This window comes from Pygoscelis adeliae, unplaced genomic scaffold (assembly GCF_000699105.1).
Source record: "Pygoscelis adeliae isolate BGI_AS28 unplaced genomic scaffold, ASM69910v1 Scaffold32, whole genome shotgun sequence".
Lineage (NCBI taxonomy): Eukaryota > Metazoa > Chordata > Aves > Sphenisciformes > Spheniscidae > Pygoscelis > Pygoscelis adeliae.
The window spans coordinates 2,743,524-2,769,833 of record NW_008824368.1 but is presented as its reverse complement, the minus strand read 5'-3'; the positions used below and the strand labels follow the sequence as shown (position 1 = coordinate 2,769,833).

Here is a 26,310-nt window from a genome sequence, read left to right as displayed (position 1 = left end):
CGTGTGGGCGCATCTCCGGGCAGATTGGGCCCGGAGAGCCGTACACTGGTCATTTGAAAAAAAATAATCTCTCCGAGGAACTTGACGGAGCGAGGTTCAACTCTGAGAGCGCTCCCGCCTCGGCTGCTCGCAGTGCTCAGGGGAAAACGTGAACTTTCATTTTCACGCCGCAGCCCCCCCTCCGCCCCAAGTTGTGACTGATCGTAAGGTACCTGATAGTTGGGTTAGTGCTTCTATCCCCATTTCACAGATGGGGAAACCGAGATGGAGGTTGCGAGCCGCTGAAAGCCACGGAGGGAAGGCAGGCTACGGTGCCGCCCGAACCACTAGTCTGCACTTGACTTTTGACTGCTGGAGGATTCTTTCCTGTGAGCTCTCCTCAGGCTGTGCGGACCCCTGCCTTTGTAGAGAGACCCAACGCATCACTGCGAGCGGCTCCTCAGGATTTTTGACTTCAGTGTTTTTTTTTATCTGATACGCTTTTTAAAAAGGGAAAGGAAAGCAGTCAAAAGCAGAGGCCTCAGACCTGCAAGCTGTTGTTCCCATGACTTTGGGGAAGATTTTCAAAAGTACATAATGAGAGTTTGGGAGCTCTGTTCCCACTGACTTTCAAAATCTTCCCTTCGTGTCTGTGAGCTAGTCCTCTTAAACTCAGTTGGACTACTTGCAGACGAACGTTAGCAGGCTCAGGGCCTAATGCTTTTCATGATTCCATTGCTCCCTTCTAGAGCTGCACTGACAAAAATATAAGCAGAACAAGTTTTGAAGGGAGAAGTAATTTCTCTTTTTTTTTTTTTTTTTTTTTTTTAAGCAACTGACACAGTTGAAAACAGCGAGCTTTTGGGCTCAAAAAGCTTAGACCATCATGGCTACGAAAACTACTGCTACTCAGAAAATATGTAATTCTGGAACTCCTTAGTGAAAAAGTAGTGCAAGGCAACATGTAAGTAATCACATAGCTGATATTATGCATTTATGTTACTATATTTTCCTCGGATTTGAAGTTTGGTATTGCTAAAGAAACTGATTCCTAATTTTTTAAACCAAGTTCTCAGTGAAAATTAGCCAGATGAAAAAACTTAAGTTCGTAAAACCTTTCTGTTAAAAAGGAGGAAATATAAATGATTTGCAGTGTATTTACATTTTTTCTCTTATTTTATTAAAATTACTGTGAGCGAAATTTTCAAAAAGTGTGCCTTTCAACTGAAAAGAATGATAGTAAATGTCTTCTAATTTTTTTTTTCTGAGGGTTATGTGCCTGTGAAAAGAGGACTTTGCAGTAGAAATAGCAATGAAAACAGTAAAGAAAAATATAAAATTATGATGTTGCTGATACCACTTCTCTGTACTTAGACTATGTATAGTTTTGCCCTAAAATAATTCTAGTTATTATTTTTCACCCATTTTTCCAACCGTAATATAAGAATAAGATATAGAAGATAGTATGTCATTCTGTTTGACAGGACATGGTATTCTCTTACATGAATCACACTATTGTCCTTTCAGATGTCATTCCTAAGGTTTCATTAAGATTTTTAATGAAAGTGAAATTTTTACATCCCCTAATATCTAATACTTGCTCTCAGATTCCATACTTAATGCACGTAGGCCCTGATCCTGTACAGACTGAAATGTGTATTATTATGTGTAAGCACACTGAGTAGTTCTCTTCATTATTATGCTCTTGTATTTTGGACTTAAGAAGCTAATAGTGATATTACACAACCATTATTCTCAGTATTACTTAGGACTGCACAAAACATAAACCTAATGTGATAGTCTGGATTTACATCTTCAATCCATATCTCTTAAGTTAAATAATGCACAATTATAATAATTTAAGGATCAGAACGGGTAAATATTTAACTGAGTATCAGAAGAAGTGAGAAAGGCAATTGCTATAGTCTGAAAATCCATGTAATACGAGGTGGGTATTGCATTCTCTGGCTGTAGCATCTGGGAGAGGATCATCAGTTTGTTTCCTCAGTGACTAGTGAAGCCAAAAAGTCACAGCAGGAACACAGCTGAGGACAGAAGGGAGAGAAAGGGATTTTGAGCCTCACCAAAAGTGATGTCAATTCTTTAGATCAAATTTCCGTTCCAAACAACTTGGGCTCATCAGAATGGTGGAAGTCTTATCTGCTGTGGTAGCAAATATGAGGTTAAGCTGCAGTTTTTATAATGGACTCCTTTCCTCATACAGCTCTCATTACAGCACTACATGAACACCTTCTAGTAGTGCCTGTCCTCTGTTACAGATTCTTCTCCTCAGAGTGTCATTATATTGTCAGAGAATCTCCTCATACTGTAATAAGTGACGTGACCAGCATTTGTCATATTATCTGTTCTCTTGTTGCCAGGGGAAGGAGCGTGTGCAGTTGAATGTTTTCCGTTTATTTTATCTGTCTCTTCTTCCATATACGTGTTATGTATTTATGTTAGTGAGGCAAGGTCAAAGTAATGTGCTTTGTTCTTCAAGCAAAATGCAGTTAGGTTTCTGATGGCCCTTGGCTCCTAGGCACATTCATTCCATAGACTTGCACCAGCCCCGAGAAAGTTCTGTCTCAAGAAATGATAGCTTTTTCCCCCTTGTTGCACAAGTTCTCTTACGTCAGAAGAGGGAAACTGTTGACAACTGGATCCAGTCTAGAGACCTAGTAGGCATTTCTTTAGGAATCCTGGATTTAGGCCCTGGAAGATCTTGAGACCCTGAATTTGTAGTTTAAAATTCTAGAGAAAATCAGTATAGAGTGGAAGAGAGGGACTTATACTAACCCACATTGCTGAGATGACATCCCCCCAGCTTCCTGTACTTGGAGTTTCCTATATGCAGCAGACTTCGTGCTTGGATATACTGAATTGTCTAGATCCAGTTGAGAGGTGGCAAAACCAAAGCAAGGTACTTATCTGCCAAAATGGCACAGAAGCTCATAGCTAGTCAGGGATGATTAGAAAGCTGGAGGCTGTCTTCTGACTCAGGTACACATTACTTTACAAATTACCTTGCTATGTGTTTCTGAGATTTATTTTACAACTATGAGGATTAGAGGAATTTGTTGTAATGAAAACTGGCATTGTGTCATTACCGTGTAACTTTTTAGTTAGATTCTTTGGCTTGCCTGGGTACTTGCATGTTATCCCATTACCTTCATCTGGTCCCGTTCCTAGGTAGGTTAGACCAGTTGGAGGGCACCAAGATACACCCACATGTAGTAATTATAATAACCTTTTCAATAATTGCACATCTACATGTTATTTTGGTATTCTGTGTTTGTAAGACATATGGACATACACCAGTGGGAATTCCAAAACTTTTTCTGTTCGTTTTTCTAATTTGAGCCCTGCCTTGCCCCTGATGCTTGTCCGGCCTTCTAGATCCCTGTTATAGATTCATCTAAGCCTCCCTTCAGACCTCTTCTGTAAATTTGATATCAGTTGACGTTTGAAGTTTCAGTTTAATAACCTGGTAACTGTAGTTGAACAGTTCTTTCATATATGAGTTTTCTACTTCCTTCTGTAGCCATTCAGTCTCTGATTTACCCTGACAAATACAGGATTTGGAATTCTTTACTTTTTCAATTTCAGTCTGCTAGCAATGATGGAGGTTGTAATCTAGAAAGGACTGAAGTGGACAGCATTTACTATTGTACAGTGAAAACAGAGTTCTGATTTTGCCAGTATAGAGCGGATCTAGGGATGCTTCTGTAGGCAGTAAGGACTGCAAGAAGTATGTGCTGGCTTAGGACTTGCATCTGCTTTATTAGATTTCCTATAAACTTCCAGATGAAAAAAAAAACTAGCTTTTTTTTTTTTTAACTGTAGACTACCTCCTGATTTTTCAATAGCCAAGTTTCAATTTAGTTTTTTTTTCAGCCTCTAGAATGCTTAATGTAGCATAAAGACTACTGGTGTAGTCGAAAGGTTGGATTTACTATATTTCATTCAGATCTTATAATATTGATTCTAACATAGCTATAGGCCTGACTCATAATAATGAACATATTCCTGAGGATTTAAGAAAGATTTGTTATAAAACTTAGGTTCCGTGGTAAAGTTTTGCTAAAATGGCCTAACTGTAACTTCTAAATATTTTAATATTTTTGTGGATTTAATGGTTGTGAGAAGTGCTGGCTTGGTATCTGTGAAAACTGCAGCCCATTCTTTATTCATGGATTAATTAGAGCAGAGCAGTTGCCAAGTGATCTTCTCCACAGCACCCATGAACTTCAGCCTTGAACTGAAGAGCACTCATCAAATGGTGAGAAAATAGTGTGGTTGTCGTGACTATTAAGTTATTGAGGGGATGCTCTATTACTTTTTTCTTCCTAGCATTGATTCTGTTATTTAACAGGTATTGAAGTTAGATTTTTGTAGGGTAATTGCTGGGACCATAACCCAATTTCTCCCCCTCCCCCAGTATTTCAGCTGTTAATTTCTCAAGCTTTGCTATCTTCTTAGCTGTCCTTGACTTTTCGAAAATAATTGTTAGTGATACACTGAATTCACTAGCTAATTTCTTTATTACTTGCTTTAGCCTTAGTCCTGTGCATGTGCTTAACACTGTTCACATGAGTAGTTTTATCAGTAGCACTACTTAGAGGAGTGGAGTTCTGATATGTGAAATTGTTTGAAAGATTGAAGCTTAAACTTTGCAGATATGCATGTCTGCATTTAAATGAAATGCTACTGAAATGAATACAGCAGAGGGGGACCTGGAAATGCTTTAGCTAGGGCTGATTTGTTTGCTTTTATGCTGTTCAATTTATTTCTTTTAAGACAGCTTGATATAAGTTGTTCATTTGCTTCTTTAGTTTCCCAATTTCTGGGAAATTTTGAAATCTGAGCTTCAAAACATTTATAAAATTTTAGTAATGCTCATAATTCTCCTGAGAATAACAAAACATTATTTTATTTAACCATTTCATGAAAAGGTGACTGAATCTACAGAGGAACTAATTCTGTGTTTAACTCACTGCCTTATCAGGTCTTTAATCTTACTCTAGCGCCCTACCTTCATTAAGTAATGATTCTTACATGTGTGGATTTATTAAGCATACATCTTAAAAACAGGGAGTTTCCTTTTTTGCAGCGATAGATAAAGGATGGAATCCCCCCTAGCAGGGGTTTGTGTGTGTGAGAATATAGTTGTTGAGTGTTGAGATTCGCTTCCTGGTCATTTAGATAGGTGACAGCTTAAAATAATGGTGCACAGAATGATCCGTAGCTCAGGAGACATGTCACAATGACCAGAAGTTCACAGGATGCTGAGAGATGCCCCAGACATTTTTTGGTATCTCAAAAAGTGGCTCAATTTCTGTTTTGCTTTAGTAACTGTATTGTAGAGTAAGGAGTAAAAGGGACAGAACCCTACTAGTGGCTTATGATTTCCACATTTTCTCCTATCTCTATGGTTGTTACCATAGAGATTGGAATATGGCATATTAACCCTCTCCCAGCTATTTACCAAGTTGGGTTTGGAAGTGCAAGTGTGTTTAAATAGGCAGGAGCGTTGATGAACCCTTTATACCAATAACTGAACTACACCCTGTGTTAAGAATTACTTTAGTACTGTTATCAACCACTGAACTAATTTAACCTTTGCCAGGGTTATTTACCATTTCGTGTATTAAAAATAAGATGTAATACTTAAGCCAGGAAGAAGCAGTAGTTTTCAGGCAGAGTGCATTGAGATATAACCAAGAGGTCATTTATTTTCAATACAGATTGAACAATCTGTTTCTTTTTTCTTTCTCAGCCACTTTTTCTTTAGTTTTCTTTTTGAGACCTGATTCTTGAATTAACTTTAAGCACTTAATTATTTACATTCTGCGTCATCAAACAATTAATCTTGTACTTAAGTCACAATACTTGCATGAGTATGGCTTTTGAGAGAAGAGTTTGAATCCACATTAGTCCCTTGTGTCTTGTACTTGACTTTGCCTATCTGATAACCAATAGGCTGGATCCAGACTAGCGCTGAAGTGTGAGTCTGCATGTTAGCAGGGTGAGGAGTTGGGGCTCAGATTTGAATGCGTGCTCGATACTACAGACATAGTGAATGATTACAAGATGATTTAAATTTATTTTCGAATTTAAGTACTTCTTTATTTGTTTAGCTGAGCAGAGTTTAGATACTCCATATGCTTAAAGTTAAATGGTTCAAGTTAAGTGGCTTAAAGGTTTTCCTAAAGCATTTTTGGAGTTGATGTAATGCTTTTACTTCAGTAGAAGAAGAGAGAGGCCAATGTCAAACAGTTTTGAAAAGTCCATTCTTACTGCTCTGCTAAGAAGATAATTTTGTTTCTTTTATTCCATTCCCTTTTTCATTAAATCACTTTCACTTCCCTGACTCTTCTTATACCCATTGTTTCCTGCTAACCTTTCCTCTAATGTCCAGTTTTCTATTAACTTTTCCACACTGACTATTCTTTGTCTCTCTTCTTTTTACTGGAGTTTTGGAGAGGTCATTATACTTTTTCAGTTTCTTTCCATCTTTCATCAGTTCCTGGAATCCAACAACAAATAAAACCCTCTGATTTCAACTATGCCTTTTTGGTGAGAAACACACAAGACAAAATTTAGTCCCAGATCAGTAGAAAGGGTAAGCAGAGCACTGTGGATGCCATTTATAAAAAAGAGAACTGGGACTTGCGTATTATAAAAAATTATTCCCTAAATTGGGATATCAGGATCTGGATCTAGGCAGTAGGATCAGGATTTTAAGGCGACTCTTTAAAAATCACTGTGCTTATTCTAAAAAAAAAACCCATCCAACCAAAACCCCCACAAAAGTAAAGTCCAGGTATACTGAATAGATTCATTAGACTTAATGTCACTGTTTTTTTATTGAGCTATGTATCACTGAACTTCTCTTAAGCCTTAGGAGAGACAGCATGGAATTGGAAGAGAAGCGGGGATCTCCATGAAGGGCAGTCTACTACAGTCTTGGTAAGTTCAAAAAATATATATACAATTTTATTTCTGTTAAATTTTCACCTTTATGAAGCAATGTATATTTAGGGCCTTGTTCACAGTGGCAAAACAAAGCCAGTTTTATTGAAACAGTCTCTACATTTTCTGGATTCATTTATGCTATCACCACATAAAAATCTGTGTTCTGTTACAGCTGAGTTCGTGGTGTAACTCCTGAATGAAAACAATAAGTGACATAAAACTCATTAGTTATTTTCACAGTGATTATGCTACAGTGTTTTCATGCCCAGTTTCTGAACAAAACAAGATATATAGGATTGTGTTGTCTCCTAATAACTTTTGAATCCACCGCTTAATTTCAGCTGCATTTGATATAGAGATAGAGGTCACAAAGTCAAGTTTCTACAATTTGAGTGAAACTTAGCAGCTGGGAGTAGAGAAAGGACTCAAATTAGTGCCCCCGGGGTAGAAAAAGCTGCAGCATGGACTCAGAAATTTTCTGCTCTGTTCAACCTGTTGACTTGTTGATCAGCATGCTTGGTTGGTCTGCCAGTCAACGCATGTGTAGCTCAGACCTAGCCACAATGTGAGCTGCCTCTTGTTCTCCTAGAAGTCAGAAGCTGGTGTTTTCTGCAGGAATTTAGGGAAATCTGTTTAGAAGGGAACGGGAAACCAGCCAGGGTAATGTCAGCCTGGGATTACTGCACAAGTGTGTTGATGGCACGTACAAGCATGCTGATAGGTAACTAGACTTCATTACTTCTGCTAGTCATGAAAAAAACCTTGGTTTTGCCAGGGCCTTTCTAGTCTCCCAAACCACTTGTGAATCATTCCATTTTATGGTAGTTTCTATACCTGGATTAGATGTGTGTTTCTCCTGTCCACGTCAGAGAAGGGAACTGTTGAGACAGCTTCAGTATTTCATTTCTTTGACTGTTTGGATGTCAGCTCTGAGCTATTCCTTAGGCTGTCAAAATTGTAAAACTGTATTTTCAGCTCTCCCCAGAAACTAACTGTAATTTAGACTGCAGCTATGTGTCCCTGACCCATCCTACGACCTGCGCTCTTGGAGCAGTGCAGGAAACATGCATTGTATTCCAATTAACTTCCTTTGTGAAGAAAGATGTGGAGCTAGGCACAGGGACAGAAAACAATATTAGGGTCTGGCTGCATCAAGTTACCACATTGCATTGCAACTTGGGAAATGCTAAATCTGTAGCTGCATGATTATGGGCACCACGATTGTCCTGAAAGGTATGGTCTGTCCATTCTTCTCAGTCAGTGAGAAATGGGCAGATTGCACTTGACAGAGGTACTGGTTCACTCACTTTGCAGGCTCCGATAGGCAGCACTAACTTGGCAGATGTCTGATATTTTTAAATTTTCTGTGTAATGTTAGGCAGAGGATACTTTCACGATCATGAAGACCTCAATAAATTCACAGGCCTATGCTGTGTCCCCAAAATGGGTGTTGTGGGACTTGCATCATAGACCAAAGAAACGAGAATAATTAATTTTTAGAAAATAATAATTTAAAATTTATGTTTCAAATACATATCAGTAAAAGCTCCCATAATGTGCTGTCACTACATGTGAAATCCATAAGCAATTTTAAGCCAACATTCTTTAAAGAAGGAGCTAAAAATTCCTATAAATAATATGCAACTTAAAGATGTATGGAACTCCTTTATTATGTGCTAAATGCTGTAATAAAACAGGCTATCAATAGGTTTTGCTGCATGTTACTAATTTTATTTTTTTTTATCCTGATATTTTTGCAGGTGTGTGGAGGAACAGGTTCCATTCTCGCTGTTGTTACTCCCACATAGGCGGACTCTGTAATTGATTGTGTGTGGGTAGGGCCCTATTGAAATTAAGGAGATTCTGCAATAGTGCAGGGTTCTTTTTGTGAAAGTTCAGTTGCAAGATCAGGACTCTACTGTGACTCCTTACTGTGAATTCTGTCAGTATATCATTGATTGTGCTGGAACCTGCCTTTTGGGATAATGTAAGTCCTGCTTTCCCCCCAAATGTACTTTAGACATGAAATAATCATAAAACATTTCTAATTAGAAAATTAATATAATTTACATGCATTCTTTTAATTATGTTTTTTTGGCAGTACCAAATAATATATTCCTCAAAACTTCTTAATGGCACTGAGGCTTTGTGGATAGTTGGTCACATGATGAGAAAATTCAGCTGTAAGTACATTGAAATGATTGAATTTTTCAATAGTTAGCCTTTACTGATGTTGACAAACTAATAATGATAAAAAGGTGAATCAAGAGGTTTGACTTATTTCAATTGACTTCAGTTCTTTTTAGAAAATACATACAATATATCCATTAAGGATTTCATTATTCTTGGGTAATTCACCATGTGAACTTGGAGTCCTTCCGTACTGCTGTTAGGTAGGGAGTTTTAATTTGTCTGTTTTCTTTATTTTCAGAATAGCGTGTCTCTGACTTGCTCTGTATTTTCATCCATAAACTTTCTGAAATTTATAGATCTATAAAAACTGTTTATACCACCAATATTTGTGTAGATATTGCAAACCGATTTACTAACATAATTGTCTTGCTGAGTTGAACATTGAAATGTTAATAAATATACACTTATACTTGTGTCAATGTAACTTGGTTAAATTAAACTAAACTGAGCTGGCATTATGAGTGAATTTGATCATGCATGCTGATTAGCTATAGTCTTAGGCAGGAACTACATACTTCATTGTACCTAAGTACTTCGTGCTTAATCAATAATAATTACCCATATCATATGTCGGTGGATTCACCCAAAATAACTATAAATATCTATACTTGGATTAAGGAGGAAGTTCTTTTCCTGTAGCTATGGGTACAGTCATTGCTATGGCTCCTATTTTTATATACAAATGAGCAAAAACTACATGTAGGTGTTTTCCCTGTATAACAAAAGGGGTATTATAAACTCCATGCCCTTTTTTATGATGCCGTATTTCCTTTCTGGTATTCAAATACAAGAATGTTTTCAATGGGGTCTTAGTATCTGAAAAATGGAAGAACTGGAAATGTTACTGAATTTGTGAATAATTATTAAGGGGCTGTAAAGGTCTAGAGGAGTTGTATGTAAGGACAATTAGAGATTCTTTCCCATGGAGCAAGGACACAGATAATAATTGGTGAGTAAAGATTGAGGAGGACAGAATTTTTTTTTTTTTTTTGCTTGGCGAAAGAGCAGCATGAAATGAAAGTAATTTGAAGAAAGAGCAAGACCAAAGAAGAAATCATAAACTCAGATCAAACGCAGACTAGAGAGTCCAATTAAAAACAAAACAAACAAAACCAAAAACCAGAAAAAGGATGTCAAAAATATACCTGAAAGGAGAACTAAATGCATAGCTACTGTTATTTTTCATTGCACTGAATATATGATAGATTTAAGTTTAAAACTTTCAGTAAGTGTTTTTCTCTAAATTTTTTTTTCTGTTGGAGGGGAGTATATGGGCTTTGAAGAAGACTCAGTGACTAGTTGTGAATTACCTGTATCAATTGGGGATTCAAGATGACAGTAACAACTAAGAACAGAGGACAATGGGTTATGTATGCTAAACTACAGTTAGTGCTAAGCAGAAGCCATAATTTCATGTTCAAACACAGAACTTAATGATTTTGATATGTATCATCTTCAACAGAGCTCAAAACACAATTTCATTATGTTCGTTACAGGATGGGAATTTTCAAAGTTCTAGTTAAAAAACAGTGATTCTTTTGAGATTTTGCAATATAAAATGAAATCGAGATTTTTCAATATGAAATGAAACCAAGATTTGAGAACACTGGATGTTTCATTTTGCATAAAAAATCTTGATCAGCATATTTTGTTCTTAAAACATTTAGACCTAATGGTTTACTGTTTTCACTTTTTAATCCTATTGGCCATATTTATTCTTACTTGCATTAAGTTGGGTAAAAGAAAGAAAAGGAGAGGGAGATCAGGTGATTGCAAAAAAACGCCAAACAGGCCCGCCCCGCCCCCAACCAGATCAAAAGAAGTGCCTCAGAATAGATCTAGTTTCAGAGGAGGAAAGGGAGGAAAGTGACATGCTAGTGAGTGGGCTATAAGGAATCCCCTGGACGTTTCATATGTATCCAATTTTTTCACTCATCACCACTGAGAGGCAGATCACCTAGGTGTGACCGCTTCTCCTTCCTGTGATGGCAACTTCCCAGTACTTTGAGGGAGATAATGTCAGGGCACAGCTCAGTTCTGCCTGCGGTAGTGCTGTTACAAATATTCTTTGGAAGAAAAGGAACTCTGAATAGTCTCCTGCTCTAGCCAGCTCTCCACTACTCACTGCTGCTAACCCCCATTGTTGAGCACCTGATCTGATTGTTTCTTTGGTTTAACCCATGCCGTGATGCCGTAAATGACTGGAACTAGGAGAACAGCAAGAAAGCAGATACCAAGAGAAAGAGTTGATGTTGTGGAATGTAGGGAGTGGGCATTTGCTACACAGCTACACATTGTGTGGGCTTGGGAATACTTCAAGAGCTGGAATGCCAAACTACAGCAACAGAGAGTAAGTACAGGTTAGTGTCAAACCGAGGTGATAGCGATAGCCCTGGTTCTGTGCACTAAGAAGGAAGAGCAAAGGAATGTGCCTGAACATTCAGCATGTTAGTTGTTGTAAGTTTAAGTTGTGAGACCTTTTTCTCCGCTGCTGTTTGCGCTTGGCTTGTATCGTGACTGTCCTGTCTTCAAGCTGGATGTAGCATGTTTTTGTTTATGTCGAATGAGGCACCCATCATATTATAACATCACGAACATTGTTTTTCTTCAACCCTTGAAAGTCAAAATGTGGTAGCATAGATAGCTGCAATAAGTTAGTAATAAATGTGACATGAAAGAATTTTCTCATTTCACAGTATTTATAGGAAAAACAATGTTTTATGTGTTTCATACACCTCCTCCCATGTTCTTTTCCACTCCTAAGCAGATCTAATGCATGAGTATTTTCTTCAGTAGTGTCTCCAGTTCTTCAGTTACAACTATTGGTTTTTCGTTTGTAGTTGTTTTTCATATTTAGGTTGAGGCCCTCACAAAACCTCCCTGCATCCTGTATGAATGACACCATCATGCTGTCATTTGTTTTAAGTCATGAAATCTAGGCTAAATCTGAGGTTTGGGAATCTTTTTCCAACCCTTTAAGGACGGTCTTCTCCATCAGACGATTATTTTTTTCATCCAGGTTTTCCATGGATCGTCTTTTTATTAGAAAATCTTTTTCTTTTGCCTTGACAAATGCAGTCTTCCAATGCTCGTTATCTAGTCAAAATGCTACTCTACTATAAATACCAGTTTCCAAACTTACTCCTTTGGTATTTTCAATTTCCTCCTTCAGTTTAAAGCAATAAAGATAAGCTATCTGTCTTTATTTTCAAGGCCCATCAAGACTACTACTACCTGATACCTCTCCTTCAGTATCAAGAGGTTGACTCTGGTTTTGATCAACATATGATGCCAGCTTCCATCATTCGGTCATTAAATTTTCAGACCACACTGGATATTTTCTCCTCAGCTGCCTCTCATGTATTGGTTGACTTCTTCATAAACAGAACTGTTCACTATCTTCCTTTAAATATCTTTTAAAAAGTTTTATGTATTGTGAAGCTTAAAACAATCAAACTAGACAACAGTTATATTGCAGGTATATTAATGCCAACGCTTACCACAGTAGTACTGTGTCATTGCATTTTTACTCTGCCATAATTTCTCTGTTGTCTCTTTATGTAGAATTCAAGTACATCTACTTTTTGTTGTGTGTTTATTCATGGCCCAGCATAATGAGAAGTGGTCCAGAGTGAGGGCTCCCAAGATTTATGGTAATACAAATAAATAATAATAAATACCCACTGGATACTGCAGTGTAGCTGTTGGATTCTGCTGTGCCTAATGTCACATCATATTTAATGCAGAAAGAAGGTGCTCCAACTAGAGGCCTCACAAAAGGGAAAGAAGTGAGTTGCAGCCAACAGATAAAATGCTAGCCCCGGAGGCCTTCTCAACGGTCAAACCCAAGTCAATAGTTACTGGCATTGTGCCCTGAAAGCATCCCTCTCTTCTCTTCTCCACAGCAGTAAGAACAGACTCTCCCTTCTCATAGAAGGAAGTAAATGCAAATATTACGAAGTTTTGCAGTGTGTGCAAAAGGTTAAAGGACTTTTTATACTTTCATAGTGTCCTTCTGCTCCTTAGTGCATTCCCTTCCTGACACAGCATCTCTTGGTACAGACATCTTGAATAACCACAAGCAGTTGTTCCAGCCATACTGTTGGTCAGTGCTTTTTCAAATGCCATCTGATCTCTATTGAGAAGGAACCTACACTACTTTTGATTTGGTATCTTGGTACCTTGCTATCTCGTAGTGCTCCATTTCCATTGTGCCTTGAAGGTAATGATTCTTCAGAAGAGTGATAAGCATGAATTCCATCAGGAATTCCCCAGGTATGTCACCCTCTTTCTGGAAGCGGGTCTGCATGTATCCCTTTTCTTTCTTTCAAAGGGACACTGAAATGTCAGTGTATAGATGAGACAGGGATGATAGAATGTTTAGTGCCTCGCTGATACAGAGATGGTAGATTGAACTATGCAGACAAATGGCACTGTATATACCAAAGAAAATATAGTCAAATAAGTTAATTTTATTAGAATAATACACAAAACATAATTACAAGTGGTTCCGTATCTGAATAGGAGAAATCTCGTAAGAGCTCTGGACTAGTTGATGGGATGGAGACAGCGACTGTGAAATACTGTGGGAGATTGGAGAGGCTATACAACCTGAAAGCTTGGTCATAGCCAGAGTTCTCGGTTATCTAGATATAGACTGGATAAACTTAACATCAGGCCACATTCGGCCATCATGCACAGGCTGTATTTTTAGGTATCATCAAGAACTGCTTTTTGAGCAAACCAGGTAGAGAATCCAGAAGAGGGGGGACAGCCCTTGATTTAGTCTAGATTAGCACACAAGAAGTGACTACGGAAGAGCCATTCAGTACCGATATCTCGTATCATACTCAAGTTTCTCATACTTGTAGGAGAGAAAAAGATTAAAATTTTAAAAAGTCCAGTATTGTTTAAAAAAGAATTGCATACAAATGAAGATACAGTTTAAATAAATATTAAAAGAGACATGGGGACTTTGCTTTCTGATTCTAACCCAATCGAATAAAAATTGTCCAACAAAACTGAACAGTAAAGGAAGTTACTAGAAATAAATAGAGGTTTTTCAAAAAGTGAAATCCAAGCAAGCAGAGCAGAAAAGAGCACAATTCTGGCAAGTTAAATGTGGACCTATTATAAGGCAGAACAAAAAGGTTTTGAAATGCAACAGGCTAAAATCCTAAAAGCCAAAAAACTTTTAAGTGTAAATTTTGCTAGTAGGGAGGTGAGTTCAATAGATAACTGCGGATAAAGAGAATATTTAAAGACAGCCATCGCAGAAAGAAACAAGTGAACTCTTTGCATTGGTAAGGTTTATCACAGGTACATTAGGGACATCCCCACGTAAAAGTTGTTCTTTATAGGGAATATTTCAGATTTGAAATATCAATAAGACATTTTTTAACAATTTGATTGAATAAACGTTAACAGATTGCCAGATAGCATGTTGTTCATTCAGTAGTCCTAGAGAAATTCAGAAATCTAATTGGTGAGCCATGAACTGTGTTGTATAATCTATCACTTAAATTAGCCTTGATAACAGAGGAATGGAAAGTAATAAATGTGACACTAGTTTTAAAAAGGACTCTAGGGATGATCGTGGACTAATGGACTAATAAGTCTGACTACCATGACAGACAAAATGCCAGTGAATGTGATAATATAATTAATAGGAACATGGATAGGTGTAATAGGCAACCATTATCTTGGCTTTCGTACAAGGTAGTTTTGTCTTGGAGCTTTGCTAGTTATTTGAAGAAGTCAACAGATACACAGGAAAAGGTGACCCAGAAGTTTTAAAGAAGCTCCATAACCAAAGACTGTTAAGAAAATGAAGTGTTGAGTTACTTAAAATTCTTCGTAGATTAGTAAAGGGTTACAAGGTAAGGAACAGTATAGCAACTAATGGACAGTTTTAACAATGCCACCTCATGAAGATTTGTACTGGTGCCTTTGCTGGTCCACCTGTTCCTAAATGGTCTGAAAAAGTGCAGTGATAAAGATCGCAGATGATAAAAGGAAAATACTCAGTTGGAGTCAGACCTAATGTTGACCCTGAAGAGTTGCAGAAGGATCTCACAGCAGGACCTGTGGTGATCCAGGAGCCATGGCTGTCACAGAGGCCAGATATCATTGACCCCGCTGTTCAGCCATATCTGTCAGCAGAGAGAGGCAGTGGCTGTTGGATTGCAGCAGCCATCAGCCTGTAAGCTGTGAGCTCAGCAGGCTCTGACCAGTCCTGCCGCTCAGGAAGGCAGGGACTTGTAGCTGTTCTTTCTAACCACAGCAGGGGCTGCAAGTTGAAGAGAAGATTCTTCCTCCCTATTTCTCAGGGTTTCACAGCCCTGACGAGCTTGAAGTACAGGTTTTGATCCTGGAGTTCCTGCCTGTCACAGGGGTGGAATATCACCGTTAAAGTGATAGGTAGTATCTTGCTGCTGTGAGAAGCCAGGGCTCTCAAGCCATCTTATTGGTGTTTGCACGGATTTTTAGCAGCTCCTGCTAATTTCCTAAAATCATTCTGGATGGAGCTGATGCTAACAAAAAGTGGCAAAATGGTATTTGAAACAGAGAAATGGCACTGACATGCTGGTCAATTTTGAGCATTGATGAGAACTGTATATGATATGGAAAAGGATGATTAAGAGGTATGGCATAGCTCTTCTGCAGGGACAGTAAATGCATCAGGATTCCTCAGTTTGGGAGAATGTTGACTGAGGAGTAGGTAATGTGGGAAAGGTCTCTAAAGCCGTGAATACATGGAAGTGTTTAGTAGGGGGCTATAACTCCCTGTTTCTCATCATAGAAGAACAAGGGGCCTTTGGTCACTGTTTTGTTTAATTTGGGTGATCTTTAAGATGACAAAAGGCTGCTTAGTACCAGTTTTATCTGCCATAGTTTTGTGGATGCATCTTTTCAAGTGCACAAAACCCAACTGTTTACTGGTCTTGAAAAGTCCACTTGTCCTGAACCAGCTGTGGCCAAAATCCAACCTGTGCACAATTATAGCTTTTCTGTAACTAAAAGTTTGTAGTCCTCATTGATTGCTGACAAATTTTCAAACATGAATCAAATGTAAACTGGTCCCATTTTCCTAAATCTGCAGATATTTTTTTATCCTCTGCTTCTGTTTGTTCCTTTATCTGGCAGTAGCAATATTATGGATGGGCAGATCAGTTTTACTTCTGTTGCTTACAAACCTGTGGGCAATGGAGAATGCCAGTTTGCTGCTACTTCAGAAAGTGAAAAGCAGTAGCAGGCCCTAAAATTAATCCCAGGGGAAATCAGATAAAGAAGCAGAAATGTTTCACACAGCAACCAGAAGGTCTGGAGGGAGGGATGGAGTAGAAGACATCATTGTACCTTTGAAACAGCTGGAACGGTTTCCAAGCTGTGGTCCACAAACCCCTGGTGGACTACAAGGCTATGGTAAGTTGAACAGCTGTTTGGCTAAAACCATAGTTAACAGTGTTTTAAATAGTGTTTCCAATTAGAAGTTTGATCAGATGGGTGTATGGTGGTTTTTGAAAAATGTTAAGGGCTGATAACGATCTGTTGTTCCAAAAATATGGGAACCGCTGTTCTGGAGTGTATGAAAAGGTAGAAAGCACTCCCCACTTTCTCAGCTTTAGATGGGTTGCATGCTTCTCCACTAGAAGCAACAGTGAGAGGTTCCCAGAAAGGAGCCAGGAAGAGCTGTCTAGTAGCATTAACCCTTCTGTCCCTACCATGCCCTCCCCAGTAACAGAATTGTGGGGTTCTTAGCCATTGTGTTGTCCTTGAGCATCACTAAAAGCCTTCACTACCCCTACTTTTCATATATACTCATGACTAGTAGATTTAGTTTTCTGAGAAGTGAGTATAATTTTTCAAGTCTTGGGTGCTCATCAGACAAACATTAAACTTGTCAACTCCACTAGATTAAAATACTTACCCGTCTTTGAATTAATACCTGGTTTCTCATTGCCAGAAAAACAGATTTTAAACTTTTCTGTTCTGTCATTATTAACAGATGTACACTTTCCTTACAAGTATTAGCATGTCTTATTACAATATCTGTTTATTAATTTAAAAAAAACACCAATTCTATTTGACTTCTTTTAATTTATGTCAGCTCCCTGACATAATCATAGTTTTACATTGTAAAAATCTTCTTTGTCCTCATATCAGGTCTCTTATTACTTTTTTTTCCGACTGAAAATTCTCCAGAATCATAAAGTATTTGTATTATCAGTGCTTTTAGTTTCCCTTGACATAGGTTACTTCCCATTGTCCTGAGTACCGTACAAGCACATCCATAAGTAATTTGTAGAGATGTTGTCTTTTCCAACATACCGCGCATCTTTATGTTAGGAATTATGGTGGTATTGAATTTGAGAAATGCCAAATTATAAGCCTTATTGAAATGGTATAAATAAGTTTATCCTGAAGAAATCAGTTGTCTAATCTAAAATTACTGTAGTGTATTTTATGAAATTTAAACAAAATACTGGAAACAAACGTTATTGACAACAGTTTTAAAAGGAACTGAGGAAAGTTGGCAGGCGAGCATGCTCTGTATAATCTTTTTTTGTTCCATGTTTCTTACTCGTGTGTTTTGATACATATATGGAAAATGAGGGGGTTTGTGCATGTTTTTATATTGTCTTGGTGAATACCTGTTACTAACTTACATGATTCTGAACTTGTCTTTGGTCAGGCTTAAGCTACTAGCTGAATATGAGGTCGAGGGGAATCTTTGCCTTGTATCAGAAAGGAACATGTGAGGGAGGAGAGAGCGACTTCTGCTGTAGTGTGGTCCTGGTGTCATTTGTGAGTGACAGGAGAGAGGGATTCATGAGTCTAGGCAAGGCATATGGGTACAGAAGCAGTAATGGGGTGTATGGGTAGGACTGGGGATGAGCGTATGTGAATGAAGAATTTGGAATAGGGATCAGAACAGAGTTTCTGTAAGAGTTGGAGAGATCACAGTTGGATAGATATATTGGGGTCAGTTGGAAGTCACTTTACCACAGAACATGGCTACAGCTCTCTTACCTGAATCTAGCTCATTCCACACTTGCCCTAGCTACGCCCTTCTGTGTGTCTTCTGGAAGCCCAGCTTCTTCTCCGTTTCCTGTACATGACCCTTTTAAGTGGAAAACCTACTTTCCTGCTTACTCCAGGAACAGTTACACGCAAAGGTACAAATGGTCCCACAAATACCTCCCATCTAAAGCTTCTCTTCTGTCCCACTATACTTTCTTCTGCCTCCTGCATATGGGGTTCTGCACTGCAGGTGCAGACAGAAAAATGAAACATAGAATAGAATCATAGAATCATTTAGGTTGGAAAAGACTCTTAAGATCATTGAGTCCAACCGTAAACCTAAGACTACCAAGTCCACCACTAAACCATGTCCCTAAGCGCCACGTCTACGTGTCTTTTAAACACCCTGGGCAGCCTGCTCCAGTGCTTGACAACCCTCTCAGTGAAGAAATTTTTTCTCATATTCAATCTAAACCTCCCCTGGTGCAACTTGAGGCCATTTCCTCTTGTCCTATCACTTGTTACTTGGGAGAAGAGATTGACACCCACCTCACTACAGCCTCCTTTCAGGTAGTTGTAGAGAGCAATGAGGTCTCCCCCGAGCCTCCTTTTCTCCAGGCTAAACAACCCCAGTTCCCTCAGCCGCTCCTCGTAAGACTTGTGCTCTAGACCCTTCACCAGCTTCATTGCCCTTCTCTGGACACGCCCCAGCACCTCGACGTCCTTCTTGTAGTGAGGGGCCCAAAACTGAACACAGTATTCGAGGTGCGGCCTCACCAGTGCCGAGTAAAAAGGGACTCAAATGAGATGCTGTGGAAGTGCTGGGTGCAAAATAATAATGCCTCTCCTTCCCAACATACAGTTTGCATCTTCTCCAAGTGGGACATGTCCCATCATTTGAATTCTGCTGATCATAGATGAATTCTTTTGTTCTTTTTCTCCTCTTCATGTAGTACTCATTAGAAAGTGATTATTTTTTTCCACATGATGAATTACTATCTTTTAGATAATGTTTGTCTTACTAAAGAGCAGAAAAGATCTCGGGATTTCTAAAGCCTGGTCCCTTTGATTTGCATTTTTCTGTGATCTATGCCCTTCCTAAAAATAAATAAATTAATTAATCCAGTGAATGATTGCACCTGCTGGTGATAAGTTGAGGCTTACTGACAAGATGGTTGCTTTTCTTAATTATTATTTTGCACATCCCTTAAAAGTTGTTCACGAAAACTAAAGAGTCTGCAGAAAGATTGAAAGCCGATGTCTTAGGGCATGCCCCTAAATGCAAGGGTTTTTTTGAATGCGGGGGGGGAGGTGTTGGCACAGATCTTTTCATGTCTTAAGCTTTTATTTAACAGTTTTCCTTCTTAATGTATGATTGCATACTTATGTCTATGACTAAACTTAGCTACCCAGAAGCATGATTTCTGTAAAAGTTTCAAATTCAGTAATCAATTAGTAAGCCTTTCAGCACCTGACAATACAAATAGGTTAGGTAGCAAGATCACCATAACAATAATAAAATAAAACATACTTTGTTGTTGTTAGAGGGTACATTTTCATGGAAAACTATTTTGGTGTTTCTTTCTTGGGCAGATTTTTATAGTGGATATAGCAATCACTCTTTCAGTTGGTCAATGTTGGTCCCTAAAAATTGGCTCTACTCTTGTTGCTTGTCATATGTAATTTTATCTTTAAAGACTGCAGGAGTTCCTGCTTACTGAGAGGTAACACCTTGAAGTTTTGGCACTATTCTCTACAAAGTAACTTATACTGAGCTGACTTTCTGTTATCATGTCAGTGAAACATCAAATGTTGATACTATGTGTGAAACAACATTTGATATAATGGCTATTAAGTTACTTGAAAAAATCTTGTAAGGATGGATTTTGTGTTTAGAAGAGCTGGCATCTAAAAATATATGTAATGGATACAGGTAACAAATGTTTATGAATTGCTACAGGAGAAAAAACATTTACATTTGTGTACTATATGCTAGTCTTAACTAGCTATTTTTATCTCCTTCTAAATATCTTATCGTAAACTGGTTATAAAGTATTTAAAGACATGAATCATTTCATTTGTTGAAGCCTTCAGTGCATCATTTAAAATGGCTACTAAAGGAGAGAAGCGGACGTCCGCTTCTCATAACGACTAAGCATAAAAATAAGGTATCAGAGATAATAATATAGTTCCAAATCAGTAAAAATCGTTGTTATGTTTTGCTGTATGAGCAGAGCTCTTCACAGAATGGTGATCTCATTCTAAGATTACAGTTATCTAAATAGATTTTCATTGCTAAACTTTATTCTGGTGATTTTATATCTTTACTGGAAATGAGAGAACACAAACACTTAAATTTCAAAGTCATTGATCTTCAGCCATGCTAAAAGCTTTCAGGACTTGGTATTTCAGCCCCAGGATTGGATCCATAGCCCTTTTAAATTTTGGAATTTCAGAAATTGTGCAGGTGAGTAGGAAAAAGCAAATGTGAAAGGAAGAAACTGAAATGGAGAGGAGGAAATTATTTTCCTTTACAGAAGGAAGGGAAAGATGAAAAACAATGTAATGAGCATAGGAGAAATAATAGGGTGAAAAGGGAGGAGCCAGGTAAGTATTTACACTAATATTTTGTATTTAGTGCTCAGACATGTTATGCTTTATGCTTGCATGGAAAACAGATTGAGACTTCAGCTTTCTGACTAACTGCTGTGCTGAGCTGTACTTCACTCTCTGTGCATTTTTGCTTTAGCACGGTTGCTTCTAAGGAAGGCTTTAAATTGACTTTCAGAGCCAACCTGAATCACAAAATGCATTATCCTACTAGACAATGATGACTGCCCCAGTGTTCTGTCTTCCTAAGTCAGGTCTTAAAGAAAAAACACTATTAGATATCAAAAAATCAAAGCCAGTTTTTTTATATATATTTCTGTTGCTAATTCTAGTCACTAGCAGTTGGGGCAGGGCACAGGCACGTGGGCAGGCAATAACACTTAAAAGTGGCAAAATTTGTGTGCAAAACCTAATTGTAATAATGCTGAAATTGAAAATCAAAACTGCTAATTAATCACTATTCAACAGGACTAGGCAAAGTCAATTAATTCATAACCAAATGTAGCTGTAGAACAATGGATTACTTACATTGGCTTCCATTACAGGTCAGACATCAGTGTGTGGATTTCATCCATAAGCTGTAATAAAATAAATAAATTAGGAAATTGGCAAAAAAAGTTTAATTCAGTAATTTGTTCATTTATGTGCTTAGTTACTGCATAATTCCCATGAGTATATATGGTATTATAGCAGAGTAAATGTTTAGGGAAATGATGTACTTTTTAAACTAAGCAATTAACTAATATTTATGTAGTGACTATAACTGGTCTTCATGAATTACCATGCTAAAAATTTGTTTATTTTTAAATACAGAGATAGGGACCTCCCATTTTCTTATATCCACTTGGTGGTATGCATAAAACGCCTTAACTGTCCACCTGAGCAACATTCAGTGTAACTGAGCCCTGAGATGATGTGCAGCAGAGTAGCATCCCCTCTGAAACTGCCCCTTTGCTGACTGGGGACAGAAAGAGTGAAAATGGGTGGAGCAGGGAGAGGCCTTATGGTGCCAATTCACAAATAATTTTGGAGTGGTAACATCTACTTTTTGGAAGGTAGTGTATTAATTTCTACTAATGGAGAGAGAGAGGTCTGCGTAAGAATAACACTATAAATTGCTGTGTAATAGGGTTCCCATTCCTGTGCAGTGTCTGCATCACTGGGCAGCAGTTTTTAAGGGCACCCAGTGAAGATATGAATACTGAAAAACTGACATAGCTGTACTCTTTATGTTCATTCTAAAAGGAAGATGAAATTATATGTAGATACAACTTTTAGAAGTTCTAAATAAGAGACTTCATGCTGTATTTTATAATTAGCCCTTACTGTTCTGTTGTTTTGCATTAGTGTTACACTATTTTGTTACATGACTCTAGGATTGTTTAGATCATATAAATTCTTCAGTGCAAAATCACATTTCAAGTGGACCAATATTTAGATTTTAAAGATGTCTTTTTAATTGCATTGTAACTGACAGCTCTGTGTTGTCCTCAATGTAATAGGCAGTATCAGGATGGCTGTATTCTGAAATAGTCGTTAAAGGAAGACCGTTGTATGCATAGGTCTCCAATGAGGTATGAATTGCACAGTCCCAGGATTATGTCTCTCAGACTTTCCATACTAACAAGAAAGTGCAGAATGTGAACTGTCCCTTTGGTGTATATTCCAGCCCCCAGATGAGTGCCCAGGAGGAAAGCTCCCTTCCCCATCCTCTTCTCTGGTTATTTATGCTTTGGTACTGCAGTTCTGTAAGAGCAGAGTCTTGTTTTTGCATCTGGGCTGGCAAGCTGGTGAAGGTGGCATGAAGAGGTTGTCCCCACAGACCTGCTCCACACTGAAGCTTCCTGCACAGAGGCTGGGCTATGTACCAACTATAAAACCAGCCCTTCACCCATGAATCTTGTATTTAATTATAGTTCATTTAAAATAACCATTATAATGTAAATATCCATGACCATGACGTAGGATTTCAGCATTTTTTCACAACAGTATTTACTGTATTTAGTAACAAATTGCTGAAATATCAGCAATGCCATTTTAAGTATCTGTTAAATGTCATACTTCCTGAATCAGGTCTTAGTGTTGGGAATATAGAATCCCAGTGATGTCAAGCTTTGATTTTTACTTAGAGCAGATAAACTTAAAGCCCCAGTAGTCCATAATTAGTCCTAATAGAAAAGCAAACTTTCTTTTATTTGGTCAGACTTCATTTTGTGCTCAGTATAGTGAACACGAGTAATGTGCAGTAATAAAAAAATATCATGCAGCACAAACCTATTACATATTCTGCGCAGATGAAAGTCATTAGTAAATTCTCTTTGTTCAGAGTAAATGAAGTTGAAAATATGTTGTTTCTCATTATTTTAATCCAAATGTTGTTATCCATAAGTATTCAGCTTAAAGATATGCTGCTAGGTTCACAAATACCTAGCGAACTTCACAAAATTAATTACATTTCAAATATGTGATTCAGAGTCTAAGATTCAGACCTTAGGATGGGATGAATCGCCCTCTGGAGGTGCCCGTTTCAGTCTACTGACTTCACAGGAATCCTGCTTTGAACTGACTAGCTCAAACTAAAAGTTGAGTGGCCTGTCACCTTAAGAGAGGAATAACTGAGCATTTCATACCATACTAGGTCTTTTCTGTAGACCTCTTTCTTTTTAAGAATGGCTGCCTTATTCCTCACCTTTTCTGTCAGTGTTCTTTTTGTACTGTTTCTAAAATGAATACGCACAGTTGTTACTGTTGCTATTTCCTGTGTATTTTGTTTTTTCCTGTCCTTTTCGATCTTGTTATCTTATCTTTGCCTGTTTTTTTTTTTCTTTTTCCTGACTCTTTTTAGCTACCATCTCTTCTGAAGCTTTTCACTTGCTACCTCTCTGACCATCCTACCTTCCATGTTGAGAGTATTGTCCTAACTTCTGATGTGGAAGATTGCTGACCTTTTCCTTTGATGCTGATACCAGTATTTTCTGTGAGAGGTAGTACTGTAGTGAAGACATAGAAAAAGAAGAATATGGCACTTGTGAATTTTTTATGAATAGTTCTGAATAGTCAAGAAGTATTGTTCTTCTGCCTTAATATAAAATGTTCTGGTTTCCTAATGTACTTGTAATTTAAAGATGTTTGTAGAAATGTAAAATCAAATGTGAAGAATATAAAATCCATATTAAAGACATTTAAATTTAACAAAATATAGCATTAGTCTTTATTTTAAAAATTGAGTCCTACATGGCTCACTTGCAAAAAGTGGGATAGATTTAAAAAGTTGTGTACTGGTAAAAACTGACTTATTAAAAGGTGAAGTTATTTTCTTCCTCCCTATGGTAATATTTTCTTGATTTATACCTATTAAAGATCTCTCCTTCTCTTGAGTTCTCCATCTTCTCCCTTTTTTTTTTTCCTTTTGTTAATCTAAGTTTCCTGTTCCTTTCTGCACTGGACTCTCCTAACTCTTATGGTTCAATACCGATCCATTTTTCTCTCATGTATGCATCCATTTGCCTAAAATATTGCCTTAAGCATGATCATTTATATTCAAGAATATATTTACTTCTAAACACTGGGTGGGTCTGCTATTTTAGGACTTCCACTAAACCAGATAAGAAACTTAACAATTCAGTGACAGCATTTTAAGTTTTTTATGACACATGTGCCTTTGTAGGATCAAAGTACCTTGCCTCCTACATCAATGGAATAATAATTATGGACACAGATAAACATTCCTGTAAAAACATAGACTTATGGTACTTGTTCAATATAGGAATGCTAACTTAAAAAGAGCATCTGAATGAAAGCAAACGTGCTGCATTCATAAATGGTATGGCAGAAGTTTTCAGATTTTATTTGCAGATAAAGAGAAATGCAAATGGAAAGACTGCTTTGTATTGATAGTAATATAAGCAGTTAAAGTTTAAAAAAAAACCAACTAAAAGATGTACATTCATAAAATCAGGAGAATTTTTGCAAATCATGCTTTGTTATAGCAGAAATATTAAATAGAAGTTAATGTTTTCTGAGGGGTAGATACCTACATATTTTATCATCTATACTAAATGTTCTTTAGATATCTGAATTCTTTGGATTGCAATAAAAGGAATGCCAAGTACATGATAAAACATAAATAGCGACGTTCAGAACTTTTTGGTTTAGATGTGTAAAATATGATTCTGAAGCCACTTCTGATACTTACAGTAATTTGCAATAACAGTAATAATAGCAACTTACCAGAAAATGATTGGAGGTGTGGCTGAGAATGGCATTTATGGTGCCTAAAAGTTTTTAACTAGTGTAGTTATAAGCAGGACTTTGCATAATTTTGAACCCATTAAAAAAGCACCTTATTTGCCGGATTCATTTAGTGAGCATGAGAATGACATTACAGGCGAGGATTAGAAAGCAGAGGAAACTTGGAATCTCTAAAACAGTTACACTGATGATGAGTTTTTGTGTTGTACAGTAGTAGCAGTAAGTTTTTTGTCAGAATGAATCAACTGCAACTAATTTTGTAAAAATGAACCATATGAAAATTATCCATAGAAAAAGAAAGAAAGAAAGAATATTAAAAACTATGTAAAACCTGTTAGGGTTTTCTGGGGTATATTCTCAAATGGTATAAATTGGCACGCATAAAGTTAAGTCACCACTGCTTACTGAAGATTTGTCCTTTCTATTAACTGTATAATACAATACATATGCTGAAATAGTCCCTTACTTAATACTTGTATTCATTTTACAGTAGAGTAGTTATGGAATAAGGTCTTACTCATCATGAGAAATAATACAATTCTAACAATCACATATTATTGTTAGAAGGAAGTACATCAAACTGACTTGAATTAGCATAATTTTAGAAAATTACTTTGGTTTTGAGAGTACTGTATTAATATCACTTGTTAATTTACAAAACTATTGCTTGTTTAATAGTACTACTAATCTAAAATTTAGAGTTGTAGTTTGAAGATAAAATTATTTTTACACTCAACTTTATGTATTTTTGATTTGCAATTTTTGGGTGATAATGTCTCAGTTAAAACAACCAGGTAAAATATCTCTCTTTTTAATATATGAAGAACAGTGAGGAAAGCATAGCTGGAAATACTAACAAAACAGGAAAGATTTTTCAGCAAATGAATAAGTGTAACCCTAGGGAAACACTTGCAGGAGGAGAATAAAGTTGAGTGAATATTGCTACACTGAGATGGGAAAACATACTTCATCTATAAAGTCCTGCATGAAATAATCATGAAAAATTACGTCTTTCTGTTCATAAACACAGCTTAGGTACATGTGGTCTTGAGAGGTGCAGCACCACTACAAATTCCATGAGATGTTCTTTGATTGCATTACAAACAAGTCCTGGCTAAGACATAAATAGAATATAACTATCTGTTGCTATATAAGGAAGATAAGGTGAGGGAAGCATAATTTATAAAACAACTACCCTGATTGCAGATCCTGCAATTCACATGGCTGGCAGACGCAGAAATAATTTCACAAATGAAAATGGAACATGCAAAATCTATG

At 37.3% G+C, this 26,310-nt stretch overlaps 1 long non-coding RNA gene across 3 annotated transcripts; it reads left to right on the top strand.

Moving 5' to 3' along the window:
• Positions 1–813: 813 nt before the first annotated feature.
• LOC103913453 lies at positions 814–24,158 on the top strand. 3 transcript variants are annotated; one of them, XR_663423.1, is made up of 5 exons: positions 814–943; positions 6,884–6,948; positions 8,715–8,941; positions 9,056–9,137; positions 23,627–24,158. It is a non-coding gene; the product is annotated as an uncharacterized LOC103913453 (long non-coding RNA). The 3 variants fall into 3 exon arrangements; XR_663425.1 differs by having other exon boundaries at positions 6,878–6,948; XR_663424.1 differs by lacking the exon at positions 23,627–24,158 and adding an exon at positions 12,361–12,983.
• The last annotated feature ends 2,152 nt before the right edge of the window (positions 24,159–26,310 follow it).